The following is a 14,871-nucleotide window of genomic DNA, read 5'->3' on the forward strand; positions in this document are numbered from 1 at the left end:
CCGAACCATCTTGCAAGTATCCTTCTCGAACACTATTTCTACACCTACATCATCTAGCTTGCTTACAGAAATTAGATTTCTGGCTAATGCAGGAATATGCAGAACATCGAGAAGTGTTCTAACCATTGCACCTTACAACGTTAACTTTACTTTTCTGCGACCAATGATTCTATCCTTCTTGTCATCCCCCAAGAAGACGTCGCCACCATCATATTTCTCATACTCGTAGAACCACTCTCTATGGGGAGTGAAGTGAAAGGATGCACTTGAGTTAATCAACCATGCCTCATGATCTACATGTGTACTTGAAGAAGCCAAGTACACATCCCCACCTTCATTTGTGGTGGTTTTCACTGCTATAGAAGGAGCATCATTAGATCCCTTTCCTTTTTTAGGAGCTTTAGGTTTACAATCCCTTTTGTAGTGCCCTTCCTTTCCGCATTTCCAACACACCACCTTTAGAGGTTTTCCTAGAGATTTAGATCTTCATCTAGATTTAGATCTCCCACTCGATGACTTATTTTTTTGTTTTGTTTTGTGACCATCCTCATATAGACAAGGCATCACAATTCTGGTTCTCCATATTTTCCCATCTCATCTCCTCCGTCAGCAAGGATGAGGCTATTTCCTCAAACTACAAGGCAGTTGCATTGCTACCTATTGCAATAACCAAACTATTCCACGAATCTGGAAGAGAACACAACAAATTGATGCACTTATCTTCATCTAAAATTTTAATATCAATAGATAATAACTGACTTGCCACAGTATTAAATGCATTAAGATGTTCTATCACCGAGTCTCCAGCTTTCATCCTTAGGTTATACAACTTTTTCTGTAGGAACAATTTATTCACCAGAGACTTAGATTGGTACAAAGTCCCTAACTTGTCCCACAAAGCCTTCGTCGTAGCTTCCCCTGATACATTCAGTAATACTGAATATCAAACACACAATCGTATTGTGCTCTTAGCCTTCTGATCCAACTTCTTCCATTCTTCATCAGACACTCCCATTGGTTTAGTACCTGGATCTACTGCGGCCCACTGATCTTTATCCACCAACAGATCCTCCATCTTGAGTTTCCATAACTCAAAACTCTGACCATTAAATTTCTTGATCTCTATCCTTCCACTGCTCACCATCCTCTTTCACCACAAGAATCAGTCCCAAAGATCTCCGACTGAGCAGATTCTATCATAGGCCTAAGTGAAACCCCTCATCAACAAAGGCATCCCCTTGAAGCCAAAACAACTCTGATAGCAAATGTAGGTTTTAACCTCGTACAAAAATTACCTGCATACAAATTCTTAACACAAAAAATAAACAATGCGAGAGAATAACACATAGAACACATATACATAGACATTTTCCCCTGGATCCCAAAACTACGACTACCAGCTTAATTTTTCATTATGTTCCTTTCAATGTTACAATACATATTTATACATGCCAAAGCATCCAATACCATGGACCAAAAACTATCGCATCCAAAACTATGTGCAAAAAATCATGCACCCCATAGAGTAGGGTTACTTGCACCCCTCAAACCCTCTCTGAACCCCCTCCCCTGCTACGTAATCGGTGTAATGAAGGGGGGGCTCCGCCCCCCTTCTAACCCCCATGTTAAGTACATCGGCTAGTCATGGAAAGAATATAACACAACCCAACAAAGCGGGTGTGGCTAAAATAGTGAGGGTTCCCTCTCATCCTTCCCCTCACAATAGGTTTCCCACCAGTCCTTGGCATGGGGGGTGACTTTGAGGAGTGCAAAGGTAATATTTTCCCTACTGGAAAATTCATGAACTAAAAAATACCCTTCTAATAGATTTAACTATCTATCTACAACACCTGCATCTATGTGGCCTATGGGAATGTGAAAGTTGAGTTGTACCTTGAAGGGAGTGGGGATTCAAGGATGGCAACAGAATGAAGATGCATCGCCTATGGGCATCTATCGAAGGATATGGGAAAATTTTTCCATCATCACATTCCTTTTTCACTTGAGGTCTTCTTCGAGCAATATTTTAAAGGGATCTCCTGCTCCCTCATCTTTATTTTCTTCTACCATAGGAGGCAATCTTGCAAAGGTTCAACTAGTTCGAGCCCTAACTCCTTATAACTTGACCTTGTTGGGGACATGTAAAAGAAATAGAGAAAGTGTAGACCACTTTGATACCACTTATCCAGACTTATGCAGGAAAATAAAATAATACAAATATAAACATAAATGCAGAGATGGAGTGGAAATAAAACTTCATTTCATTAATATCAAAGAACTAAAATATGCTTACATATAGAATGGAGATAAACTAGCTTGAGTGATGGTAGCTTATCTCATAGAAGAGACGTAGAAGCTATAGGCCTCTGACCTATGTTACACCATGGCCCAAAGGACTATTTATTATTGAGAAACAATGGAAAACCCTAAACATACAAAAACATAACCCTAGGAGATGAAGTTACAAAACTATGGGCCTCGTTGTGGTAAATTGGTACATCAACTTCCTGGGGTCGTAACTTTGGCATGTGATATTCGTTTGATGCACATGATACCTTGTTAGAAATATATATGCAAGGAATATAGCTTTTGGTTGCAAAAGTGGGTCAAATAAACACGTTTTCTCGTTCTCTTAAAAAACGTCGTTTAGGGCATCAAAATGGCTCGAGATGTTCAACACACGAAAAAATGCCAAAAAAAGTAAATTGTGCTACAATTATGGAAAATGAAAGAAATAATGGTACAATGGTAGGGGTCTCAGTGGATTAGGTGGGTGACAACCAATATATGTGGATTTTCCTAGAACACATTGGCACACCCTAACACCTCGCACATCTCGGACGGATGTTTCCCTGCCACTCTAGCATGCCTTAGCAAGGCCTATCATAACATGTAACTCCCTTCATAACATGCTCGGAACTCACTAAAATGCCCTCTCACACACTCTTATTCATTCATTTCCATGCATTTTGAACTAGTGCTCCATTGTGTTTCCCTAACATTCACTAACACTCCTTAGCATGCATTGGCACACCTTGGCACATCTTGGCATGTTTGCCTGACCCTGTAGCATGCCTTGGTACTACCTAGCATACCTTTTCACTCCCTCCTTAGAACACTTGGAAATCACTAAAACTCCCTATCACACAATCATATTCATTCATTTCCATGTTTTTGAAACTAGGTTTCCCTTGTGTTCCCTTCACACGTGGCACCAACACACCATAGCATGCATTGGCGCCACACCCTGGCACTTGACACATCTTTGCATGCCTTAACACTTGGATTGTCTTGGCATACCTAGCATGCCTTGGAACTATCTATAATGCTTTAGTACTTCCTAGCATTCATTGGTACACCTTGGCACTCCATAGTTGTCATGACCTCAAAGATAGCCTTACTTTTTTTGATGCTTTGGAACCCAACCAAGTCATTAGAAAAAGACTATTTTCCCAACCCAAAGTCTCCATTTTTTTGCAACTTCTTTTTCAAAATCCTTATCTCAACAATAGTATTTCCTCCTATAATTCCTATTCTAAACTTCTCCTAACATAATTCATCCTTCGGACACCTAGAATTCAATGACACTCATTGGTAAACACTCTTATTCACTCATTTCCATGCATTTTGACCTAGTTCTCCCTTGTGATGCCCTGTAATTCCCTAACACTCCTCATAATGCATTGACATTTTATGGAATAGGTAATCATGCCTTTTCATTCTTGGTACACCCTGACACTCATTAGCTATCATGCCCTCACAAATACCCTTACTTTTTTCGAGACATGGGAACCCAACCAATTCCTTTCTTGACCACAACAAATTGACCAAGTTATGGTTACTACAACTAGGCTACACCTTTTTCAGCTAAGAAATGCCTGTAATTCATCTTAATCTTCTCATGCCCAAACTCAAATCATCTTACTTAATAGGTTACCAAGTCAAGGCTCACATCCAACTGCGTCTATAAAACAACTAAGCAACATAGTTTACATATTGACATGCCATAGCACCTAGCATGTCTAACAATCCCTTGGCACTATGTGAAACACATTAGCATCCCTTGCATTCCTTGGCATGATTTCACACTCCCTATAACACCTTATCACTCCCTAACATGCCCTAAAACTTTAACATGCCTTGGAACTGCCTAGCATATAACCTTGTCACTCCCTCCTTAGCACACATGGGACTCTCTGACACTCCATATCACACACTCTTATTCATTCATTTCCATGTATTTTTAACGAGTTCTCCCTAGTTTTTTTGTGGCACTCCATTGCACTCCTTGGCATGCATTGGCACACCGTGGAACCTGGGATACCGTGGAATGTCTCCCTAGCACTCTAGCTTTCCTTAGCACTACGTAGCATACCTTGTCACTCCCTCCTTAGTAAACCTATAACTCACTGGCACTCCCTATCACACACTCTTATTCATTCATTTCCATGCATTTTAAACATGTTATACCTTATGTTTCCCTAACACTCCCTAAAACTCCCTAACATTCAATAGCACACCCTAACACCTAACACATCTTAACAAGTTTCTTTGGCCTCTAGCATGTTTTAGCACTAATTAGCATACTTGTTACAGATCCATTTGGGCACATCAATCCCATCATCCAGATCAATGTTTTAGGGCTCATCAAACCCTAATTTTAGTTGCTACATGCCTAAAACAGTCACCTCATTTAATGCCTCCTTCCTAGACAGGTTCATGACTTGAAGACATCCATAAATATCTTCTAGAGAGACCAACGCAGGTAGGCCCATATAAGGGTGCGATGTAGAGCAGTTAAGTCCATGCCAGGGTGCTATGCAAAGCACTTAGGCTTCCTTTCACCTGTGCTGGGCGAGTTTGAGCGAAATTCACATAGGGTTTGGAGAATATTCTTACCTTTTGGAGTCATCTAGAAGGTTACCTCACTTATCAACTCCTATGAGCTTGAAAATGGATGAAGAATGAGTTAAGAGGCATCCTATCCTCTCATCCCTTCCTCCATGGAACTAATTCTAAGTATGGAAGGCCATTCAATGCCACCATTTATGACAAAACCTCCTTCATCTTCCTATAAATTTACCACTCATCTAAGTAGTCATGGGTTAGATTATGTTGATTTATAAGGAGATAATGCTACTAAGAGATTTGGCTTTGAACCAAGTATTGTAATGCTACAAGTTTGTCATGCTTTTGATGTGATGTGGATGGGATCCAAGCTGGAGGAATGGCTTTGAATCAGAAACAAATGGTTGTAGTTCCTTCTTCTATTCAATAAACTTTTTGAACCTTTCTCCCATATGTTTGTATTGTTTTATAATGCTTATATGTGTGAAATGTATTTGATTCCATTTTCTTATATTCAATAGATATTTTTCTTTGATCGATTATTTGTTTTTTCTTGTGTTTACAGGTACTTCTCAAGTGTATTAAGTACAGGAAGGAGCAACGACATTGATACAAAGGAGACGAGAAGAAATAGGAACTACAAGTAGGTCTTCTCATCTTATCTATTGCTTATAGGAAGAGACTAAAACACTTTAAACTCTTGTTCTAGATATGGCTACTTATCCAGGGAATTAATATTTATCCACATATACCAAATTCTCCAAAACAAATTGGTGACACCGCTAGGGAAGACCCTCTTTCCTAGTAGCTTATCCACCTCCTAGGACATCCTTGTAGACCCTAGTTGTGTTCATTGACTGTATTTCAGCTCTTTTTCATTGAATTTTGGTCAAAAATTAAGGTTAGGTGACTCTTGAGTGGCCTCTCAAGAATCAGCATAGGCTTGGTCAGGGGACAGTGCTTTGCAGAGCACCCTTGAGTGAGAGACAATGCTCTGTAGTGCATCTAGGCCCTCTTTGACCTGTGTTGATCCACCTTAGGGATAAGTTTCACCTTTGGAATGTGTTTTTTCCAACTTTTCTCTGTTTGTTTGTTTGTTGATTGATCAATGATTATTATGTCTCAGAGAACAAGTTTTTATCTCCTTGCCTAGACATACTTTGACTTGAGTGATTAATGTTTCTTAAATGTTTTCTTTGTCATTATCAGTCTATATTCAAAGTTATAATATAGTTGATTAATCTTTGTTCGAAAGAAAGTTTCGTAAATTCTTCTTTTCCTTCGAAACAGAACTGTCATAAAAGTCTTCGTTCTTATGAAATATTGATGGATTGTATGTGCATATTTCCTTTTTGTTCATCATAAAATTAAGAGATTCAAAAAGAAAAACTTGCATCGTTCATATTTTAGTTTGTGAATTCTTGAAAGGAATAGCTAGGGAATTTGCATTAGATGTGCTCTTTTATATTTGTCAAAGATCTCATTGCTCTATCCCTACTAGCTAAGGTTTTCATTATTCAATTGAATGAAAATAATTCTTATCATATTAGTTTAATTTTAGGAATTTCAAACATACATCATGTGGTGAACCTTGAAAGGAAAATTCTAAATAATATCAAGTTGAAATTTATCTAAATTTACCTAATGGAGCATTGTCACTTAATGAAAAAATTTAGTGGTTCTAGGCTAGAGATGTGTTCCGGCATCATAAAACAAGGAAGTTGTCACTAACTTGTCTGCAATACATCCCAAGTGTGATACCTCATTCCATGTACGTGAGTATATCGTAGCTTTTCCATGTACCTTTGGGTATATAGGGCGGTGTTACAGTACATAAAGTATATGGGAATGATCTCACTCTGCGGTTTTTCATTAGACAGTGCTTATAGGGATTAGACCTCCACGTACTTTCGGGCATATATGGGAGGACGACACTAGGTTGATATCCATCCTTAGGTAACTGAGTCAGCTGCCTTGTACACTGTGCTACACTGAACATAGAATTCAAGGAGATTCCCTGCCCATACTTCTTGGTTCTCCAGGAGGTATTCTGTCGTTCACAGTTGCTTGGCCAACCTTTTGCCTAGATTATTCCTCTTTTGTTTTGTTATGTTACTTTGATTAAAATAAAATCAATTGACTGCGGATAACATCCTCCACACTCACTCCTTAGTTGATCTTAGGTTGAAACATATGGCGACAAATATAGAGTCCACCAATCAAGGAATTCCTTTTGATGGGAATCCTAGTCCTTTTCCTCTCAGAAACATTGGTGCTCCTTATATGCCTACATTGTCCCTCCCGGGATTTACCATTGGCTTGCTAGTATGGTTTTCTTCAACCTCCTTGGTTCAAAATATCATGATTTCTCCGCAATTGAGTACTCCTTCAACTAGACAAAATAAAGCTCCAGTTGATCCTAAAGTTGACCTTTTTCCTTTTTCCTTGGTTTTTTCTTCCTCCCTTTCTTCGTCTTCGCCTGGTGAAAGTATTGGTACTAGTAACCAGGTGGCTAAGAAGAAGAAGAAAGGGAAGAAGAAGAAGAAGAAAATTCATCAGAGGGGCAACCAAGCAACCATTTCTTTGAATGCAACATCTGATGAGAAACCATTCATCAAGCCTCACAAAGTTCGATATCCATGCAAACTTTGTGCGGGAGATCATCTTCTTTGAAATTGTCTTGATATTCATTAGATATTAGAAGAATGGTCTTTCTGTTCACATCATCTTGTGTCATCAACTTCTAGATATAATGCTGATGACACACCATCAACTAGTGGTAGTAAAGTTCATGGAAAGAAGGGTAAAGTTAAGTGTCCTTGTAGGTTATGTGAATGGAATCACCCCATTCACCTTTGTCCCTATTTGGATGAAGCCAAGAAAGTGTTGGATAATCGTCTTGCTTCTCCACAAAAAATTCCATCTGGTTACAAGGAACTCTCCCTAAATCCTTCACTAGTTGATGAATTGACTGACTCAAATCAACCATCGGTCAAACCCACTCTCTCTGAAAGTGAATCCTATGAGTCTATGCCTAACCCAAATCAACAGGTCGAGGAAAAAGTTGAACCAATTTCACCTTCAATTGATTGTACCTTTCCTGAGGAGAGTGAATATGATACCACTCAAGTTGTTTTCATTTTTTGAGATTCACATGAGCTTGGGGGCAACCCTCTTGTTCCATCAAGATAGGAGGAAAATCCTACCGCTCTTGTAACTCAAGGGGTTAATTCTCCTATTTCTACAATACCCCCTCCAAGTAGTCTGGTCACTTCCTTTGGTTGGAATCGACTGGTAGGATGTCGTCTTCATTCTTATGTGCCTTTTCAGATCATAGCACATGTTTGTAATATGATTGTATCAGGCACTATTATAGATGAAGGTGCATTTGTGAGTATCCTTTCCTCAATTGCTTTAAAAGCGCTCAGTTCGCCAACACTCGTGCCTATTACCCAAAATATGTTGGCTTTTAATAGAGGAACCAGTCAACCATTATGAATCCTTCCTCAGTTGCCTACTATTTTGGGAGGAAAAATTGTTTATCTGAATGTGATGGTAGTCCTAGGCCCTTTAGATTACAATTTAATTCTTCAGCACAACTATGTTTACGACATTGGAGCTATTGTTTCAACACTCTTTCGAGTGATTTGTTTTTCGCGTGAAGGAAGAATTTTCTTCGTTGACCAGTTTTCATTTCCTGGTCCAAATATGGCTTCTAGTCAACCATCTTCCCTGAATGGTCCTTTTATCCCAATGGTATCTTCCCTGCCACGGGTCAATTATGTGGCAACTTGTTCCATTCGTACATCAACTGACGATCAATTCAAGGATGTTGTACATTATGTAGTGGAGGCATTGGAACTAGATCTCTCCTTCCAGAGCATTGTTCTCCCATCCAATGAGAACCTCTTGGAGGTCATGACCTCTTATGGGTCATGAAGAACGAATATAAGGATAGTTCCTTGTCTTGTTTCAACCTCGTTAAAAAATGAAACCAAGGGTATAAGAATAGTTCCTTGTCTTGTGTCAACCTCGTTAAAAAATGAAACCAAGGAGTATGAGGATAGTTCCTTGTCTTGTGTCAACCTCATTAAAATATGAAACCAAGGATATGAGGATAGTTCTTTTACTGTGTCAACCTCATTAAAAAAATGAAACATGCCCATGAGGATAGTTCTTTTATTGTGTCAACCTCATTAAAAAATGAAACAGGAATATGAAGATAGTTCCTTGTCTTGTGTCAACCTTGTTAGAAACTGAAACAAGGAGTATGAGGATAGTTCCTTGTCTTGTGTTAACCTCTTTAAAAAAGGAAAGCAAGGATATGATCATATTTCCTTGTCTTGTGTCAAGGTCTTTAAAAAATGAAACAAAGGTCATGAGGATAGTTCCTTGTCTTGTGTCAACCTCGTTAAAAATGAAACAAGGAATATGAGGATAGTTCTTTTACTGTGTCAACCTCATTAAAAAATGAAACAGATCCCATGAGCATAGTTCCTTGTCTTGAGTCAAGCTCATTAAAAAATGAAACAAGGTCCTCTCGAGAAAAGTTCCAAGTCGAGTCTTTGATTAAATCTCGTAAAATCCCAGTGGAGTCTTTCACTTAATCTCATAAAAGAACCTTCATTCCATCAACCTGATAGCCATAAGTAGTCTACTTAGGTGAATGTAATGAAGCTTGGGGGGCATGCACCTAACAACAAAGTTAAGTTTGCTTGTAGGTTATGTAACGGGAATCACCCAATTTACTTTTGTCCCTATCTGGATGAAGCCAAAAAGGTGTCAGATAACTGTCCTGCTTCACCGGAGCGACTTCCATCTGGTTATAGGAGACTCTCCCTTTCATCATGCTGGGGGCATGTAAACTAATCTCAAGCATAGTTTTTCATTTCAAGCTTGTGTAAAAATGAAACTGAATTCAAGCATAGTTCTTTGTTTTAAGCTTATGAAAAGATGAAACAAAATCCAGGCATAGTTTTTCATTTCAAGCTTGTGTAAACATGAAACTAAATCCAAGCATAGTTCCCTATGGTTCAAGCTTGGGTAAAAATGAACCCATTTCCATTTTTAACCCTCATGATTTCCATTCTATCAACCTCTTTCATCAGATGTGCCTTGGTTGTTTTCATCCCATCGCTACCATCCCTTTGGCCAATCATACACTTTCACTTGGTTGTTTTATGCTTTTTGAGGATCAGTTGCAATGAGTGGTCTTATTAGCCAGCATCTTCACATAACTCAACTTGTTTTGAGAAGTTCCAACATCACTAGAACCAGTTGCTACCCTAGATGCCACTTGTTCCTAAAAATGGAGTCCTCTCTAAGCTCTTTTCAAACTTTTGAAATATGAAAATATTGTCAACCGCTTGTCCTTTTCAGCTCGTTAACGGATTGGAAATGACATCTACTCAGTATAAGTTTAACCATTTTCCAGGCTAAGATGGATTATTTATGAAAAAGGAATACATTGATCGAACATGGTCAACAGGTTCTCTCTCATATTATTTATGCTTTTTCGGGCTTGAGAGACAAATCAACGAAAAATAACTTGTGAAGTTTTCTTTTTGTCCCTTTTCAAACTCTTTAAACATGAAAAGTACCAAGTTATCTTCATCGTTAAACTCGTTAAAACATCAAGAAGAAAAAAACTTGTCCATCTAGACGAGACTGAGTTTCACCTTCGCTAGACATGTTAAAACATCACATAGTGATGGATTCACCTGAAGGGTGGAATTATACAACAAGCATATATCATCCTCCTCAAGCTTGATAAAAATAAAGAGGTACTGGTCAAAAATGACTGGGGAAAATGGGAAAAAGGGGAAAACCACTTTATGGTAGTAGGTCGCTCTTGAACATGACACTTTCACTCCATCACCGTGACTATTTGGGTTGGGTTATCAGCTCGATGGTTATCATACCATTGGTTTGTCACACCATCCATCACTTTTGGTTTTGGTTCAATGCTACCAATTCATTTAGACTATTTAGGTTGGGTTATTAGCTTTATGGTTATCATACTATTTGTCTATCATACCATCCATCACTTTGTTTTGGGTCAATGCTACCAATTCATTTTAGTGTCACTAACATGTTCAAGAGAAGTCATTTAGTCAAAATTCATCCTTTGAAATACCATAAACCTTCATTTTCATGACTGCCATTCCTGAACCTTGTGTCGTCAGTTAAATTGCATATCCAAAATCATTACACTCATTTCGTGTTGTTGATGTGGGATACATCAAAGCCCTTCTGTGACGAGTCGCTTCTTGTCGACATCAGTACATTATCCAAGAAGTTGACTTAGAAACACCCTTCCAGTACCTTGAGGCTTGCATGCATCAATGGCAGGTTTCTCGCTTCCAGTGATAGGTTGACATCAATGGCCTTTGACCAAATGACTTTGTATGGTGTTCGACATTAAATCATCCATTCACACCATACAGAATGTACTGCAGTACCTTGAGGATCATTATCATTATCAGTGATTTCTCTCACGTCTGTTAACAACTTACATAATTAGCTGGTAATCAGACGGTGCCTTCTCATGTTGGAATTCAGATCACATATTCACATGGTTAGACTCGTACTTCAGTGAATGATTGAATGAGATAGAAGACCCTGGATCTAGTTTCATCCATCCAAATTGTAATTTAAGAAGTACTAAATCATATGTATAATGGATTTACATTGATGGTCATTGTTATCGGGAAATCTAGTGTCTATGCAGATCTGCTAGTCCCAGTAAGGCTGGTAGCTACCTTAGAAACAAACAAACTAAAGCTACTTTCATTTTCCTTTATGAGAAATAGATAAGAGGGGAATAAAGGAGACCAACCTCTGTCTTGCGCTTGGTTCCTTGCTTGATTCCTCTCCCTTCTGATAGATCTTTGCCACTCGCTTACTCGTCTACCCAGCTTCAAAGAGCACCTATAGAATCAAAGCAACATAACACTATCCAAGAATATAGATCTATTATCATAAAAAATATAGGACCAGATATATATTGACCACACAAATGCATATATCATCAATCATACAAGAATGTGGAGGAAAACTTGAATAGCCTTATTAATAATCAAGAATAGAAAAGAGGTGATCCGGACTTAAACAGGAACGCAACAAATTATAGAGATAACCATAAATACAGAGATGAGATAACCATAAATACTGAGATGCAGCGTAAATAATACTTCATTTCATTACTGTAAAATACTAAAATGTGCTTACAAACAGAAATAGAAATAAATCAGCTAGGGTGATGGTATGTTGAGTCCCTATAATACTAGTGATTACCCCCTTATTTATATTGTTGTGCCCCTATTACCCCCATATTGTTATTTCTGTGCCCCATAGAATCCCTCTATTGTTATTTTTGTGGCTTTATATTATTATTGTTAGGTCGGCTGGATTATATTGTGACTCCTTAGACTCCCATATATAGAAAGGAGGTTTTGTCATTTGTATTATCCAAGAATTGTTTATTTATGTAATGTAAAGGAGGTTTCCCCCTCGAAGAGGAAGAATTATAAGGCGTTGATCTATCTTCTCTATCTTTTCTTGAGCTGGTTTCATAACATTTGGTATCAGAGCTTTGGATTCTAGGGTTTCGCTGCTCCAAACAGGTCATCGTGGAATTTTCGCTAAAACTGTTTCTCTGTGATGTTTCAGAAGTCACAAAAAAAACCCATTTGAGACGAAGTCACGATGAACCTTGGGTCCAAATTTCAAAGCTTTTCGCGTGATATTTGCAGAGATATGATCTGATGAAGTTGGTCTTTTTGCAGACTCCTGAATTACATTCAAAACAGGTGATCTGGGAAAAATCGTCATAACTTTCTCTCTGGGGATCGGATTGAAATTTCGTAAGAAGGTAAAGAAAGAGGATGGACCATAGTCTCTTGTGTGTGTGTTTTAGATTCAAAGGTTGAAACAGTGACTCGTGGAACATCATACAAGTTCGCTCTGCTGAACCAGTCTAAAAGCACGTCACTGTGGGAGATTTCACATAACTCTTCCTTGGAGACTCCAATTTGGCTCAGACTTATGGCATTGGAAAGAGAACACAGAAGGCTACTATAGGTAGCAATTTCAGAACTGGATGATCCGAAACTACAGAGATACATCAGATTCAATATCAGGCTTCTATAAAGTGAAAAAAGGTGTGTAGTTTTTTTTTTTAAATTTTTGTGTAAGCTTGGTTTAACGGAATTCAAAGGGCATAGTAAAGCATTATTATCGGTAACTGATGCCCCGAGGAAAGAAAATGCAAACACCTAGTAAGGAACCTGAAATCTATAGCATGACTCATGAAGAAGAGGAAGAAATGCTACATGATTTATCAAAATTACAAGAACAAGTGTAACAAATGTCACGCTCACAAAAGCTAACAGAAGCTAAGATAAGTAGCGTGGAATCTAAGATAAATGGTGTGGAATCCAAGATAAATGACATGGAGGATAATATGGATGATTCGAAGATAGATTCAAAGAGAGACATGGCAGATTTGAGGATAAATTTGAAGACAGACATGGAAGAATTGAAGAAGTTGCTACAAGAAAGGGTCACTAATGGTGAAAAGGTAGTAAAGGAAACTCATGATGAGAGAAAAAGAAATGTTAATCATGATTCCATAGACGCTAATGTTGGATCGAAGAATCAACATATTCCAAAAATTGATATGAGGAAGTTTGATGGCAATGATCCCGCCACATGGATATTACAGATGGAGCAATTCTTCGATCTCAATAATGTGCAAAACGCACAAAAGGTACATATGGCAACTGTATATTTGGAACCAAATCAGTTTGTATGGTATCAATGGCTTTGCTCTCGTAAACAATTTATCACTTGGGCAATTTTTACGGAAGAATTGATAGCACATTATGAAGATACAAAAAGAAACACTTTTTTAGCCAATTGATAAGTCTCAAACAAAAGGGTTCAGTAATGGAGCACATTGAGGAGTTCCAAAAATTGAACATAAGGGTAAAAGATATTCCAGAGGAGCAAAGGATCGATGTGTTCATAGGGTCTTTAAAGGATAATATCCAACATGATGTTCGCCTTTGGGAACCTGATTCATTAGAGAAGGCATTCAGGTTAGCAAGAAAAATGGAAAGAAAAATTATGGCAACCAGGAAGCATACCACTCACAACTATAAAGATGGAAGTGTTGTTGCCCCTAGTCTTCCACAACCTATAAGGTTGACACCACAACAATTGGAAGAAAAAAGAGCAAAAGGGCTTTGTTACAGTTGTGATAGCAAATACACTAAAGGTCATAAGTGTGCTGAGAAGAAATTATTCTACATAGATTGTGAAGAGGAAGAAGAAAACGAGCAAGAAAAGTCAAAATAAGAAGATATACTCCAGGAAGAAAGCCTAGATGAAGAAAAAATAAATCCAACCATATCTTGTAATGCATTGGCGGGAATTACCACTCCTCAAACCATCAAGATAGAAGGACAAATCAAGAAGAAAAAGGTAATAGTGTTGATTGATTCAGGAAGCACCCACAATTTTATTCATTGTAGGGTAGCAAAAGAATTGAATTTCTTCCTATATCCAGCACCAGAGTGTCAAGTGATGATTTCAAATGGAGGAACAATAAATTGCTCTGTAAAGTGCCATAATATCAAGCTATCCATGGGAGAATATGTATTGACTAGCCCAATGCTTTCCATTCCAATGGGAGGTGCTGATGTTGTACTAGGAGTCCAATGGCTACAATCCTTGGGTACAATAACTTTTAATTTTCAAGAACTTTTCATCAAATTTTCTACGGAAGGAAAGGAAGTTGAATTAAGGGGTATTGCAGGGAAACCAGGAAAGATAATCAGCTCTAATAGCATGACAAAGCTTCTAAAAAAGGATCAAAGAGGTGTAATTGCACAATTATGTTTGCTCGATGTTTCCACATTGGAATCATCTATTTCTCCAGATCTTCAAAAAGTCATGGACAATCATTCCAAGGTATTTGAGACTCCAAAAGGTCTCCCACCTATGCGTAGTCATGATCAT

The sequence above is a fragment of the Pinus tabuliformis genome, chromosome 2_2 (assembly GCF_031772625.1).
Source record: "Pinus tabuliformis cultivar Carrire ecotype Pingquan chromosome 2_2, CPIR1, whole genome shotgun sequence".
Lineage (NCBI taxonomy): Eukaryota > Viridiplantae > Streptophyta > Pinopsida > Pinales > Pinaceae > Pinus > Pinus tabuliformis.